The sequence below is a fragment of the Ochotona princeps genome, chromosome 4 (genome assembly GCF_030435755.1).
Source record: "Ochotona princeps isolate mOchPri1 chromosome 4, mOchPri1.hap1, whole genome shotgun sequence".
Lineage (NCBI taxonomy): Eukaryota > Metazoa > Chordata > Mammalia > Lagomorpha > Ochotonidae > Ochotona > Ochotona princeps.
In genome coordinates, this window is record NC_080835.1 from 6215749 (window position 1) to 6232416 (window position 16668).

Genomic DNA, 16668 nt, shown 5'->3' on the forward strand with positions numbered 1-16668 from the left:
GTATTATCAGCTCTGTGCACCAAGTCCATCGCTGCAGGACAGCGACAGATCTCTCTTTTCCGCTCTGTGTACTCTGCCTCTCAAATAGGTAAATATTTAATTAAAGAAAAAAGGAACACCCGGATCTATTAGGACAACACTGGAGGAGTATCTGCTAGCAGCACAGGTATAACCTGCCTAACAGCACAGAGGGGCCTGGGCTCGGCTCTCAGCTAAGACAGGATAACAGCTGGGTCACGCAGCAAACTCAGGGAATGAGAGTGGACTGACTGAGGAAGAGCTTGAAAAAGATGGTCCAACACAGCAAACTTCACAGGTCCTGGTTCCTGGGCTGTCAGCTCAGAGACGTCCTACTCCAACACACCAACCATCTGTCCCAGCTGGTGGTGTAGATCAGCAGGTTAACCTTCTGCTCGTGACACTGGCATCCAATGGGAGTGCTGGTTCAACGTACCTGGGAAGGCAAGGGGCAGTGGCCCAGCAGCTGGGGCCCTGTCACGTGGGAGACCAGGAGGGATTTCCTGGCTCCTGGCTTCAGCTGGCTCCAGTGTTAGCTGTGTGGACATTTGGGGGAGTGAACCAGTTAACTCTAACTTTACCTTTCAAATAAATTTTTTTCTTAGGAAACATATATTTATTTTTATTGGAAAGTCATATATACAAAAAGGAGGAGAGACAGAGAGGAAGATCTTCCATCTGATGATTCACTCCCCAAGTGAGCGCAACGGCTGGTGCTGTGCTGATCCAGAGCCAGGAGCCAGGAACCTCCTTCGGGTCTTCCACGCGGGTGCAGGGTCCCAAGGCTTTGGGCTGTCCTCCACTGCTTTCCCAGGTCACAGGCAGGGAGCTGGATGGGAAGCGGGGCTGCCAGGATTAGAACCAGCACCCAAATGGGATCCTGGCACATGCAAGGCAAGGACTTTAGCCTCTAGGCCACTGCGCGAAACCCTCAAATAAAATTTTTAAAAAAATGAAAAAAGAACACCTACTGGTTTATGTGTTACAGCTCTTCCTATCTGTAAATGAACACTCAAACATGGGCCACGCGAATGACCACGAGATGGCGAAACCCTGATTTCCAGGTAATCCCAGGTGCCCTCCCCTCAGTCAGTTCCACACATGAACTCTCTGTGCTGGAACTACTGAGCAGGACAGAGGAAGGCCTCTGGTTAGGAACGCCAAGAAACGAACCTGGCAGGCGCTTCGGAAACTTCCTGTGTGATCCCCTGGGAAAGGGGAGGACCAAAATATGAGGAAGGAGCGAGGGAAGGGGCACTGCCAAGCCTGAGGAGCAGCCACGCACTTCAGAGCCAGGAAGCAGCCAGGTCGCAGTGCTGGGCGTCGGGCAGGCTCCTCTCTCTGTTCCTGCCCTCAGTTGAGCACCTCTCTTGCAGAGGTGGGGACTCAGAGAGAGCGAGCTCTTGTCTTCTGCCTCACTCCAGATATCCAACATGGGAGAATGCAATCCAGGTTTGTCCTGAGGGTGGCAGAGCCCCATGCACGGAGCCATCAGGTGCCTCCCGGGGTGGAATTAGCAGGCAGCAGGAATGGGAGCCACAGCAGGGAACGGAGTCCAGGTGCTCTAACGCGGGACGCAGACGTCCACCGCTAGGCCACGTATCCACGCCACATTCCTCACCTGGTGGAGGTGCTCATTTCTCAGCCTTCTTTTCTGTAAATTTATTTATTTGAGAGTGACAGAGAGGAATACACACGCACACATACACAGAGCAATTGCACCTACTAGTTCACTTCCCAAATACCTGCAACAGCCACACCGGGGCCAGGCTGAAAGCCAGGCGCCTGGATTCCTTCCTGGTCTGCCATGGGGGTGCCAGCTACCAGGCACTGGGCCGATCTCCCAGGCACTGCCTTCCCAGGAACATGAGCAGGAAGCTGGCCGGAAGTGCAGTACTCCGATACAGGATGCTGGCATTGCAGCGGTTTCCCCACAGTGCCACACACTGACCTGTGTTTTCTTGTCAAGGTTTCCTAACTGCCTGTTATACACAGGCTAGTGCTGGGAACGGGCAATACAGCCTAAGCACGAGCAAGGCAAGCAAGCTCCCTCCAGCTCAGTGAGGGAGAAGGGCAGTGAATACCAAAAGCAGAGGCCCCTGGGAGTCCAAGCCACTGCACCAGGTGCAGGCACACACAGGAGTAGCCTCTCTGAGGAGTGACAGGAAAGACAACTGCAAGCAAAGGAAGAAGCAGGTGCTGTGAAAACGGGTGGAGCTGAGGGCAGGGGGCATTGGCAAGGCCACAGGCCAGTATGGTGACATGCTGAGTGAGGGCAAGTGGCATGAGACAGGGCTGATTTATGGAGTGGGTCTCACACATGGGCGCAGGCTCCAAGCACTTGGGCCATCTTCCCTTTCCTTCCCGGGTACATCAGCAGGGAGGTAGGAGGGGAGTATCAGCACTCAAACTAGTACCCGTGACATGCCAGCATTACAGACGGCAGCTTAACTCACTATGTCACCACCCTGTCCCGTATGTGACGTATTACTTTCAGAATAAGACACTGGAGACTCTTTGTTGAACAGCAAACAGACTGAAGGGGATGAGGAAAGAACCAGGCCAGGAAACTCCCTGAGCAGGCCAAGATAGAGCCACAAGTCAGAGATGAAGGTTAGTGTAACAAGATCACCCTGTGTTCTCATATGCTAAGATTAATCATAAATCAAATGAAAATAGCGGGCCCGGCGCGGTGGCCTAGCGGCTAAAGTCCTCGCCTTGAACACGCCAGGAACCCATATGGTCACTGGTTCTAACCCCAGTTCTCCAGAGTTCTCTTACGCCTCCTGCCCTCCAGCCGGCTGCCAGCCCTATCCGCTGCTGGGCTTAGCCACCAACCTAAGAGGCCGTGCGGCCCTGAACAGGCACTGGTTCCAGAATGCCAGGGTTTGCAGCCTTTTTCATTTATTGCCTGTGTGATTTCAGGCAAGACACTGAACCTCTCTGTGCCTGGGGTTCCTCTTCTCTAACAGGACTACCACAATGCTTGCTTGTTAAGGGTATTGCCAGGACTGAATGGGTTCATGTGGAGAACTATTCAGAACACTAACTGGTTGTAGTATGTTAGCTATTATTCATTTGACTTTATTAGTTTGTTTATATCTAATTACAAGGTTTTTTTAGATCATCTACTGAGGCTGTGCCAGGCCAATGTCAGCAGCCTGGAGCTTGAAGGTGCAGGTCTTCCACGTGGGTGCAGCCGTCTCTGTTGCCTTCCCAAGGGCACCAGCAGGGAGCTGCATAGGAAGCGGAGAAGCCAGGCTACAAATCAGTGCCCACAGGGGATGCCAGCATTGAGGGTGGTGGCATAACCTGCTATGCCACATAACCCATATTACAGTTATCATGGGAAACTGAAGAACTAAGGCGAAAGTTTGCTGCAGAAAAGTAAGGACTTTTCCCCCTGGCCTCTCTTCAGCTGACAGGACACACAAAATAATCAAGAACAGAGGATTAGAAGGGATCCCCCCCTTTTTTTTAAGCATTAACAGTCATAAATTGATAAAGTCTTTTGGGGAGAATCTCAAGCCACAATTTAAATTTTGCAGTATATAGTGATTAAGCACGGTTTCACAGAACTTTGCATTTTAACAATTGAAGAATAGAAAAGTTTTAGGCGGGTGAGCAGGGAAATTCCCAGCATCCCAGTGAGTGAGGAAGAATTTAACCCTACACCCTACCTAGTAAGGTCCAGGAGAAGCAAATAGGGAGCCTGACCAGTAAGTACAGGCTGAGCGATGACAGGCTAGTTGGCCCTTTCCCTGGCTGTTCCAGCCTTTCTATGTCTATATCTATGTCTCTCTCCGACTATCTGAAAAGCCAGATGGGACGTCTGATCAGTAAGGTACAAGCTGAGTGATTCTCAACTAGCTGACCTTTATTAGTCTCTATCTGAACTAACAGAAACTTTGATGGTAAGTTTGTACTCAGCTGTTATATATATGATGGATGTTCATGTTGATCCTTCCACTGTTCCTGTGACAGTCTGATTTAGGTGAAACTCAAAAACATGTCAGCTTGGGAGGAAAAAAAAAAAGGATTTATAGCAGCTGGTTGTGCATATACTAAAACTGAGATGCCAAGGAAGTAGTTACAGGATGTGGTTAAGAACTTTTCTAACACATTGGTCACTCAATACCATGTTAATTAACTTCATGATGTTGTTCATTTCGATGTTTCTTCCTGTGGTTGAAGTTCTGTAGTGACATCTCATTGGAGGAGATGATATTCTGCCAGCTCTACTTTCAGACCAAGGATGGTCTCCCAGTGAAACTGTTGGATTTATCTGGACAATAAGATGCTGGACTCTCCGCATGGTCCATGCCCGCAATGAAGGAATCATGACTGGTTATGATCTGTACTACTGTAACAATAAGGAGGAATTCAATAAGGGGGGAGGGCTTGGGGAGGAGCTGGGGGAATCTTAGAGCCTATGAAACTGTCATAAAATGACACAATAAATAAATAAATAAGTAAATTTTAAAAAGGCATCCTTTTAACCCTTGTATCTTACATATCAAGGTTTCATTTAAAAATTTCTACTGAAAAAGGGTTACAGGGCCAGCAGGGTTAAGCTGCCAATGCCAGACTAAATCTCACAGTGAAATCCCAGCTCCCTGCCAGTATGCCTGGGAAGGCAGCTGGCCCAAGCACTTGGACCCCAGCAGTGCTGTGAGAGATCTGGATGGAGTTCTTGGCTTTTGGCTTCGGCATGGCCCACCTCTGATCGTCACAGTCACAGAGGGGAATGAACCAGCAGATGGAAGAGCTCCGACCTGATGACTTAACAGAACTGTGCCAGGGTCCGTGCAATAGGTGTGAATGACACAAAGGTGTGAAGAGAACAGCTCCCTGCATGGCAGGGCCCAGGGAGCTTCCAGCTACTTGGCAGGGCCTAGCGGATTCATCTCTGACCACCTTGACGCAGTTTTCACTCCCTTTCGCATGGGCACTGAACCACCCCACTAAGAATTTTGTATTGAGGCATTGTCTGCCCCTGTGAGATGGCTTTTACAACCAACGTGAGCTTAAGAGTTAATGTTACTGATAATGTCCTGGTGAGTGGGCCTTTAACTGCACACAGGAGTACAATCAAGCCCATGCTGTTTCCAGACACCTTGTTGTGTACCTACCCATTGCCATAAAATCTGGCCCGGACATTTAGCATGCTTTCTGGGAAATAGCTTGATAAGAATTTTACAAACTAATGGAAATGATGGGAGTATGGGTTAAGACTGTCAGGACAAAAAATATAGCTACTGGGACCCTAAAAGCTATCTTGTTACTGGGACCCTAAAAGTTATTTTGTTACTGTGACCCTAAAGGCTATCCTGTTACTGGGACCCTAAAGGCTATCCTGCTAAGGCAAAAAATTATAGTTACTGTGACCTTAAGGGTTAGCCTGTCCTTGCAACTCTTTAGAACATACAAACTGTAGTTGCTTTAGCTGCTTTCATAATTTCTAACTAGAGGAAGTATAGACTGATTTCACTAACATCACAAAGATACACTTTTGATTATTATTTGATCACTTATGAGGTTGTAGAACCTGCAGTTGTAGAGGAACTTAATGTTTGAAACCTTTTGTCTCAGATCTTTGTTTTTTCTCTTTTGATGTATTTCTCCCATTAAGTGATGGATAAGTTGTAGAATAAGAATTGTAGCAAGAGTGTATTACTGAATAAGATGTGTTGTCTACTGAGAAATTCTTGGCTGCAACATTGGAATGGATAATGCCCTGTCTTAAGGTGAAACAATTTGTAGAATTGTCTTTGGAAGCACTCACTTGTCCATTGTAGAATTGAAACTTAAATGGAGTAAACTTGGCTCATTGCTAATTACAATTCTTTCCGCCGTTATAATTCTTGCTTTACTTGGTCAGATAACAAACTGTGTGAGCTTGCTGACCTAATGGCCTTTAGTGCCAATGGCCCGTAATCCCCATAGACCAAGACCCCGGACTTACTAACCCATACATAATTCAAGGTAGGGGCCTGGTTGTCACAGGTGGCGCCAAGGTTAGAGCCCAGACCTGAGGAGAGCGGATGAAGACTGGCAAACCAAGATAAGCAAGGAATGTGGGATCCTTCCTCAATCATTTCTCAAGAAGTTGTAAATTGTGCCCCCCTGAGGCTATGTCAAAATGCCCCTAAAAGAAAACTTTGTACTGCTTCTGTATAAATAAAGCGGACAGCTTTCTCGCAATGTCAACAATCATCAAGGAATCCTAGTGGTCCGTCTCTCCTTTCTCTCTTCTTCTTTCTACGCCTATCTCACACACCCTTCTCGAGCTACGAACTCTCGGCTGGAGCTGGACTCCGGCAGAACTGAGTGTGTTGGGCCCGGCCACGTGGCCTAGCGGCTAAAGTCCTCACCTTGAATGCCCCGGGATCCCATATGGGTGTCGGTTCTAATCCCTGCAGCTCCACTTCCCATCCAGCTCCCTGCTTGTGGCCTGGGAAAGCAGTTGAGGACGTCCCAAAGCTTTGGGACCCTGCACCCGCGTGGGAGACCCAAAAGAAGTTCCTGGTTCCTGGCTTCAGATCGGCACAGCACCGGCTGTTGCTCTCACTTGGGGAGTGAATCATTGGACGGAAGCTCTTCCTTTCTGTCTCTCCTCTCTGTATACCTGACTTTGTAATTAAAAAAAAAAAAAAAAAAAGAACTGAGTATAAGGGAGAAGGGGAGACAGGACCAGGAGGCAGAGGCAGTGGGCCATCAGGTACACGGGACAGACTGGTCTGGCCAGAGTAGCAATGTGGGAGTGATCAACAGACCACGCAGTGGCATCTCCCAACATGGCAAATTCCACACACGAAACAAAACACTTCCTTGGACAATGTCCTCTGATTAGGAAATGTTTCTACCATCCCAACCTGGTAACCCAAGACAGAAACATGCAAACAAAGCTCACTCTTCCTCTTTCCTCATCTTTTAGAGTCAAACACTAGAGCTGAATGAAGTCTACCTTCCAGAGCTATCACAGGAAAACCAGATCGTAACCCTGGTTCATTTAATGGGCAGACCTGACCCTTTCTGTGCCTAACACGGAGTGCATCATTCAGGGAAGACTGTCCAAAGTCGCGGCTCTTGGTTGGATGGGAGCTGCCCACGCTGTGAACAAACTTCTGCTTCCTTTGGGTTCTTGCATGCCACAAGTGAAGACTCGTTGCCCATGAGAGCCACTGGTGCAGACGGGGCACACCCACACCCTTCCCTAGATTTTCTGGAACGCAATACCATCACCGGGAGCCCATGGGCTAAGCAACTGTAACACTAACGTATGATCTACCTGTATTCAGGAATCAAAATGTTCACACCAAAGCATACCTGCTTCTTAATTCTACTTTTCACATTTGAAGTAGCCCTGTATGAGCAGAGAGAGAATGAAACCTGGGCTAGTTTCTTCCTCAAAACCTGAAGGGAACTGACCCAAGCTAGTGCCATGTGTTCTAGCAGAATGGAAGCTCAGAGTTCTCCAACGAGCAAGCCCAGTACAACTCTACACGTCAGACATGACTACTGAAGGATTAACTTCACTTGAAAAACCACAATTGATGACAGTTTTAAAGAAAAGATTTGCTTCCCAAATGGCCGTAATGGTCAGAGTTGAGCCGATCCGAAGCCAGGAGCCAGGAGCCAGGAGCCTCTTCTAGGGACCCAAGCCTGTGGGCCGTCTTCCACTGCTTTCCCAGGCCACAAGCAGTGTGGCTGGGAAGTGGAGCAGCTGGGATACGAACCCACGCGCATATGTGATTCCTATGCATGCAAGGCGAGGATTTAGCCACTAGGCTATCATACTGGACCCAAATTAGTCATATTTAAATAATGTTTTCTAATGTACCTCATTATGGTTAAAATCATGTGATAAATCAGTTTACCCATTGTCTTTTACTACCATTTCAATACCTACTACAGCTTCCTTTATGACTCAGTAGTATCAGTAATTGCTCAGCTATCTGCATTTTGCACTACTGGCACATGACATGTCTTATGTATTTACCTAGAGGGTTTACGTTGCTAGTGGAATTAAGTATGACTCTTCTGTAATGTGACAATATTACTTTTGTTTTAAAAGCTTTCAATGCTCCTACCCATATAGTAGTACCTACACTGTACCAACAGGGGCACTCATGTGCCCTCTGCCAATTCAAGTCGACCAGCAGTAAATGGTGCTGGTTCCCTATCATCCTATTACAGAACTGCTTATACTCCTCCATCTGAATAAACTCAACTATTTCTAAAGATAAACTGAACTTAATCTGCTCTTACAATTACACACATCTAAAACAAAAGGCTGTTAAATGCTTACTCTGAAAAAATAAAAACCCAAACCCCCCTAAGTGTGAATTTCCAAGCTTACTCCTCTTTCAGGTGGAAGGAGTGTGGTCTTCCATTTGCTGGTTAACTCCCCAGTGTTCACACCAGCCTGACCAGATGGGCCTGCCATGGGCGTAAGCCATCACCCGCCACCTCCCAGGGCAGGCATCGTGGCACTGCAATGCCAAGCAGAGCTGGAACACGAAGGCTGCTTTACTGCACTAACTGTCCCTATTTGAACTCTGTGTTTAAAGATTCATTTATACGAAAGGCAAAATTATAATATAGAGAGAGGGAGAGGCAGAGAGACGCCTCCCACCTGCTGGTTTGTGTCTCACATGGTTGCAATGGCCAGGACGGGCCCAGCTGAAGCCAGGAGCTTCCACCCTCATCTCCCACATGGGTGGAGGGTCCAAGTGTTCAGGCCATCTTCCACTGATTTCCAGGCACATTAGCAGGGAGCTGGATGAGGAGCTGAGCAGACAGTACTTCAATGGGTTCCCACATGCGATACTGGAGCTGTAGAAGGCAACCTAACCTTCTGTAGCAGCCCTACCTCTAATTATATTTTTAAAGAATTTACTTGGAGGCCTGGCACCATTGCTCAATGGCTAAATGCTTGGCTTGCATGCACTGGGATCCCATATGGGATCTGGTTTTTATCCCAGCTGCTCCATTTCCCATCCAGCTCCCTGTTTGTGGTCTGGGAAAGCAGTCAAGGACGGCCCAAAGCCTTGGGACCCTGCACCCACGTGGGAGACCTGGAAGAAGCTCCTGGCTTCAGATCAGCATAGCTCTGGCTTTTCCGGCCATTTGAGGAGTAAACCAGTGGATTCAAAATCTTTCCTTCTGTCTTCCCTTCTCTCTGTACATCTGTCTTTCCGACAAAAATAAACCTTTAACAAGACAAAACTAAATAAAAAGCCAAAAAACTTACTTGGAGCTGGCTGCTGGAATCCCATATGGGAGCCCACTTGAGCCATGGATGCGCCACTTCTGATCCAGTTCCCTGCTACAGGGGTCACTGATGGAACACGAAGCCGTCACTGGCCCACAGACACACATCTGTCAGCTACGAGTGACTGGCGGCAGGCCAAAAGCACTGGTGAGAACCCCTTTCAAACTCACATTCCTTCCAGACTCAGAAAAAAACAGTTTTTTGTTCATTAAAATAACTTACCATCCCCTCTGCCCCCAGCTTCAGTTTTCTAAAGCACAGAAAGCAAAATGGCCTGGACTCCCACTCGCCACACGGGCAGAGGGTGGATGCAGATGTGTGAACCACCGGCCTTCTGTAACTCAAGAATGTAATTAAGACAACAGGCGCCATGATGAGTCACGGTGGAATGGGTAAACACAACACTGCGGCTCTCTCATTTGTGTAAATCCTTTTCCGTCCTAGTAGATCTGATCAGACTAGCATGCTGGACCACGACCAACTCTGCCAAGAAACAGTGCTCATGTAAGCCTTTAGAACACTAGCTCCGACCTAAACTTGAACAAAACACTAGTTAATTGTGAACGATTGTGGAAAAACCCAACTACAAACACTTAATAAGTAATTTAATGCCCTTTGCACAACCTTACTACCTTTTTTAAAAAAAAATTAATATTGCTTATTTAGTTGAGAGGCATGCATGCTTCATGTGAGCCTCAGATTAGGGAGGGGAGGGTTGAGGTGTGGAGGAGGGTTGGTGGGGCTGGGAGGACGGGGAGAAAAGAGGATCACTCCAGGGTTGGGGAAGGCTGTTTGACGCTGCCTTACAGACCCTCGTGTGGGGACGCATGTTCCGAGGGCGTTACTTGAGTGGATCTGAGAGTTCTGGGACGTCGTAGTTTCACTGATCCAGGGCTGAGAAAGTCCTTCCAAGGTCTGTTGGCTAACAATATCTACCTTGGTGCATCCAGACCCAGACATTCACTGCAAAGCTCCACCAGCACTGCCTGTTCTCCACTTTCCATCCTCCACGAGGCGCTCGACCCCCACTGCCACACTAGATGAGCTGGCTGCCGAGTCTTCAGTGTGTGCCTGTGTATGCTTCTCCACTGCATGGGCACCACGAACCGAGGAGGCCCAGACCCAATGTGTGTATTCCAAGGTTGGAATCTTGTGGATTTCCCTATAGCCAGGGTTTTGAGTCCAGCAGTCTAGTCAGTCTGCCGGGAAGCCTCACAAGAGGGTGACCTCAGACTTGTACGTGCCAGCCAGTGCAGGGCCAGGCCAGGTCCATTACCTGCCACAGCTAACACACACACCACTGGATGCAGCTGCCTAGTCAAGCCCAGCCCACCACAGGCCCGGTCATCATGTATACCAGCAGGTGCTGTAGCCTAACTGGGGTGATCTCTAACAACTCCCACCAGGCTCCACCCCAGCCTGGGTTTTTGTGTGTGCTGGCATGTGCTGTGGTTTAGCCTGGTTCATTCCATGTCCCACCTGGCTCTTGTACACACCAGTGGGTGCTGTGGCTTAGCTTAGTTTGCCCCTCCTCCAGACCTGGCCCACATGTATGCCTGTGGGTACTGTTGTCTTTTTCCAGCTTGGCCCATCCCCAGCCCTGGTTCCCATATTCACTAGTGGGAGCTGCAACCTAGCAGGGGAGTGTCCACAGTTCTCCTACCAGGACCACTCCCAGTTCTGGATCTTGCATCAGCAAGAGGTACTGGGGTCCAGCCTGACATGACTTGCACCCAGTACTGGCTTGTGCCAGTGAATGCTGTGGTAAAGTCCAGTTGACCCGTAACTATTCTGGCTCTTACTTGAGCCAGCTGGTGCAATGGTTCAGCCCAGCCTGGCCTTCCCCTAGGTCTAGCCCACATGCCAGCCGATGGGTGCTGAAGTCCTGCCCAGACTGGTCTGCCCCCAGTCCAAGCTCTCTTGCTCAACAGTGGAAGAAGCAGCTTAGTAGGCGAGTCCCTGAAGTTGTCCTACCAGAACTGCTTCTGACCCGGGTCTTGTGCGTGCTGTGGCTCAGCTCTGCCTGGCCTGCTCCCCATCCCAGCTTACACTGGCGGGTGCTACAGCCTAGCCCAGCCTGGCCAGCTGCCAGCCCGGCTCTCATGTGAACTGGTGGGTGTTATCAGTTCAGCCTTGCCCAGCCTGCACCCGGGCTCTCACACAAGCCACTGAGTTCTGTGGACTGGCTTCACAAGGCCCACTCACGGACCTGGACAAAACGTATGCCAATGAATACTGTATCCTGACATGTTGTGAGTTGCCCCCAACCACAGCTCTTGCGCTCTCCAGTGAGAGCTGTGTCCTAGCAGGGGAGTTCCATCAGGCCTGTTTCCTGCCAAGCATCTGGCATGGGCTCTGGTGGGTGCTTGGCATGCCCTGGTCCTGTCACTCATTCATGGGCACTGTGGCCTGTCCTACTGGCCTGTACCTATTTCAGCTCTTGCTGGCAAGTACAATAGCCCAGACCATCCCGCACCCATTCTGGCTCTCACTAGCATCAGTGGGTGCTAAGGCTTAGCCTAGTTCTGCCTGTCCTCAGAGCCAGGCCACACACATACTGAGGGATGCTGTAGTTTAACAGGGAGTTCCTAAGGTGCTGCACCCCAGTCTGGCCTGGCCTCAGCCTGGCTCTCTTGTGAACTGGCAGGAGCGGCTGGAAATGTTGTATAATTTTTAATTCCATACTGAACATTATGTTGGAGAGCTTTTGCACTTTAAGATTTACTTATTTTTATCAGAAAGGCAGGTCAGATTTACAGAGAAGGAGCGATAGAGAAAGATCTTCCATCCAATGGTTCACTCCCCAAGTGGCTGCAAAGGCCAGAGCTAAGCTGATCTGAAACTAGGAGCCAAGAACCTCTTCTGGGTCTCCCATGTGGGTGCAGGTCCCAAGGCTTTGGGTCATCTTGTACTGCTTTCCCATGCCACAAGCAGGGAGTTAGAAGGAAAGTGGAGCAGCCGGGATTAGAACCTGTGTCCACATGGGATCCCTGCACTTGCAAGGCGAGGATTTAGCTATTGAATTGGGCCCTTCTGGACTGTTAAATTCCTTTGGAGAGTACTGTACTTCTGTTTTAGCATTCAATTCAATTCAGTTCAACTGGCTCCAAAGAGCAAACTCTGAGATGTTTCTTAGATCTTTCACAGGATGTTTGTATCCTTTTGTGCACCTGTGCTTTGGGCACTTAGTAACTGGCTCTTTCTTTTCCAGTGATTGCCTGGCTGTGGCAGACACAAATTCTGTCCTCAGTCTTCTAGCAGTTTTAGCTAATCTGTGAGATTCCAATGCTGGCCTATCACGTCTGAAAGCAGTCACAAAGCAGAACTGATTTCACGCTGCCTCTTCCGCGGGTGTGAACTCCGGAGTCGACCTTCTTCCGTTCACTCTCTAGCACCTTCAGGTCTGACTTCCTTTAAATTTGCAAGAAGGTTGACTCCAGCAGAAGACTACTTGACTGTGATTGGGAAAAAAACTGTGACTTCGTTTTTTTAAAAAAAAAAATTACTTAAGAGGCCAGTGTTACGGTACAATGGGTTAAAACACCCCATGCGACTCCAGCATCCCTTACAGGTGCCGATTCCTGTCCCACTTCTGATCTAGCTTCCTGCTGAAGGCCTGGGAAAGCAGAGGAGGATGGACTGAGCACTGTGAACTCTGCCACCTACAATGGGAGACTGGAGATTGGGAAGAAATTCCTGGCTCCTGGATTCAGCCTAGCCCGGCCCTGGCTGTTGCAGCCATTTTGAGAGTAGTCAGCAGATCTTTCTCTAATTCTTCTGAATAAACGAATAAATGGAGAGAGAGAGAGAGAAAAAGGCAAACAGGAAGGACGCACCAGATCTGCGCTGGTGGTCACGTCTGGGGGGTGGGGCAAAGGGAACACAGCGGGTGCTAATCAAGAAGCTCCCCCATCTGAAATAAGCACAGGTGCCAACGCTGACAGCTGACTGCACACGCAAGCGGAAACATCCCTGAGTTCTTTCTGGTTCTTCCACTCTTCACGCACTTCTCCAACTACAAAACTTGGCTGTGTAATATTTTATTGCAAAGTCAGGTCATAACATGCTCAACCCATCTTCGTTGTTAAAAGACTGAGCTATTGGCCACTAGTTATTTGTACACATAAATGTCTTTTAGAATAAATTTCCAAAAACAAAATTGCTAGGGCAATTTGAAATCTTTGTTATATATTGTTTAACTGCCTTAGAAAGGTTGTAGCAATTTACATACTTATTACAAAGCTATACGCCCATTTCCTTGCATTCTTACTGATATGAATAATAAAAAATTATCTGCACTAAATTGGCATGAGATACAATCTAATTTTCCCTTAAACTATTTCAGAATAACATCCTGTAATTATTGAGCAACTAATTATGTAATAGTACATGGGCTTCACTATAAACTGGTATATAACATAAAATAGCAAAAGAAAGATAAACTGCTTTTTGGCCTTTTGGCTAAGATCAAGTGTAAAAGATAAAATGCCATTTTTCATTTTTTTCTATTTCCCTACAATTACTTCAAAGAGAATCTACAGAACTATTGGTATCTTAAGAATGGAAGATGATGGGCCTGGGGCAGTAGCCTAGCAGCCAAAGTCCTCGCCTTACATGCCAGGATCCCACGTGGGTGCTGTTTTTTTTTTTTTTAGAACTTTTTTTTTTTTAAGCTTTATTTATTTTATTACAAAGTCAGATATACAGAGAGGAGCTGCCGGGACTAGAACCGGCACGTTCAAGGCGAGGACTTTAGCCACTAGGCCACGTCGCTGGGCCTGGTGCTGGTTCTAATCCTGGCAGCCCCACTTCCCATCCAGCTCCCTGCTTGAGCCCTGGGAAAGCAGTTGAGGACGGCCCAGAGCCTTGGGACCCTGCACCCGCATGGGAGACCCGGAAGAAGCTCCTGGCTCCTGGCTTTGGATCGGCGCAGCTCCGGCCATTGCAGCCACTTGGGGAGTGAATCAGTGGACAGGGGACAGAAGATCTCCCTCTCTGTGTCTCCTCCTCTCTATGTATCTAACTTTCCAATAAAAATAAGTAAATCTTAAAAAAAAAAAGAATGGAAGATGATTCAGACATACTTATTTAAAACTAATATTTTATTGAAATGCTTTACATTTTAAAAGATTGATTCATAAAGTAAAAAATATTTTTAAGTTTTCAATTTTGAAAAGTGTAGAGGAAGGCCTTTCAGCTACAGTCTTGGACCAGTCTTTATCATCTAAAAATCCTACTGACTACAGAATCTGGTCGGTGACAAACCTCCTCAACTCGCACGGCTCTTCTCTGCCATCCGGAGCCGCCGAGAGCTAGTGTTTACCCAGTACTTAATTTTACTACAATATTTACAATATTGTAAAGGAGGACAAAATTATTACCATCACCATGTGAACAAGGAGGATGCTGAACCAGCTAGGCTAGTTATTTAAGGTCCCAGGTCAGCAGGTGTTTGCCAGAATGAGACACTGGAGCTTCTGTGGCTTAATTTTTACATGCCTCATCACCCGAAGTAACTACCTGCAAGAATTTAGGACAACCCGGGAAGAAAGCTACCATGCCCCTCAGCTAAAGAAGCGCATGACTGAAGCCAACAGGGAATCGTGGATCTCAACGTCCCTATTTCACAGAGGACACCGAGGCCCCGAGATCACGGAAGGGCGCTGTCTGTAATCACACTGCTGGGCACAGAAAAGCAGAAGGTAGTATAGCACATGAGTCTTCTGCCCGCAGTGCTGGGAGCCATATGGGAGAGAGCTCACTTCCAGGCTGCTCCACCTCACTTCAGCTCCCTACCTGTGGCCCGGGAAAGCAGGGGAGGACGGCTCCGGTCCTCAGGCCCCAGCGCCCATGTAGGATAGGCTCAGCTCTGGCTGTTCCGGACATTTGGGGAGTGAGTCAGTGGATGCTAGTAGATCTCTCTGTCTCTCCTATCTGTAACTCTTTCAATTAAAATAAATAACTCCCCAAGTATCTATGTAACTGTGTCACATAATACAATGTAATTACTGAAGTAAAATAATAAATAATTAAAAAAAAAAAAAAAAAGAAATAAAAGGACTAAATGTAGGAAAAAAAAATAAAATAAAATAAAATAAATAACTCTAAAAAGATTAAAGGGTATAATCAAACAAAAGCATTTCATCACCATAAGTACAGCTCCATGTATGGTTTCAAAGAAGTACCCCCAAAGAGCCTATGCTGGGGCAGGCCTGGGCAAAGCTGCCACTGTGGACACTGGCCCGACCGTGAGCATGGCTGAGGGCCCAGTTACTTGGCTTTCTGCTAAGGTGCACCCTGGGAAGGGAGCAGTATTGAGTCCCTGCCGCCCCCTGGGGAGACGTGGATGGAGTTCTGGGCTCATGGCTTTGGTCTGGTCCAGCCCCAGCTGCTGTAGGCATTAGGGGACTGACTAAGCAATGGAAAAATCTCTCTTCTCTGTTATTGTTTCTCAAATGTGAAAAAAAAATCAAATGGATCCAATGGAATTTTGACTCCTATATAGCTCCCAACACCAATTAAACAGTAAGTATTATATTTGGCATCAGATAAAGATGTTGGGGTCCCCTTGAAAAATGCTTTAAATATCTTTTTAAAAAATATTTTTTTATAGGCAGATTGACAAAGAAAAACGAAGAGGGATATCTTCCGTCCACTGGTTTACTCTCCAAATGTTCAGAATAGTGAGGGCTGGGGCCCAGCCAACGCCAGGAGCCCAGCTGCTTGGGCCGTCCTCCGATGCCTTTCCAGGAGGGACTGGAGACAGACTAGCCGGCACTTGAGGGGGCACTCCCACAGGGATGCTGCCACCGCTGCGCTACAACCGCCGTCCCGAATACACGGTCTCCATCCCACTTCCAAGACGCCGGAATGTCCAGGATTTCAGTCACCTGAAAGTTGACTGCCAGGAAATGATGACACAGAGCACAAAACGAAGGACTTCTAGTAACATCCAGTGAATACTGGCTTGAAATCTATCGGATAAGGTCCGAAGTAGAAGAATTTGAGCTCCCTTAAGTAATACTCACCAAATAGTATGGCAACACTGGTTACCTACTTTCTGAGCAACAAAATCTCTGTGGTGTACGATCAAATTAATTAAAAGTTTCATCTACCCCTTTTCCCAGTAGGAATTCCTTTACCTTTGATTGTGAAGTACATTTCTCAAGTCCTTTATTTCAAAGGTCTTCATAAAAAATTCAAGCGCTAGGCTAGAAGCAATGTATTACAGGGGTTCTAGTGCACTTTGTAAATAAATGAGAATTCAATGACTTTTTTTAAAGTAGCAATTTCTCTAGGCCAACATATAAGCAAAGGAGAACAATAAAACATACTGGAAACTTACAAAAAAATGTTTAAGGGAACCAATTTTA

General features: G+C 47.6%; 1 protein-coding gene across 1 annotated transcript in view; it reads right to left on the bottom strand.

Annotated features, from left to right (window-relative positions):
- The window catches only part of RTN3 (reticulon 3), a 54282-nt gene that overhangs the window by 10787 nt on the left and 26827 nt on the right, over positions 1-16668 (bottom strand). The window lies entirely within an intron of this gene.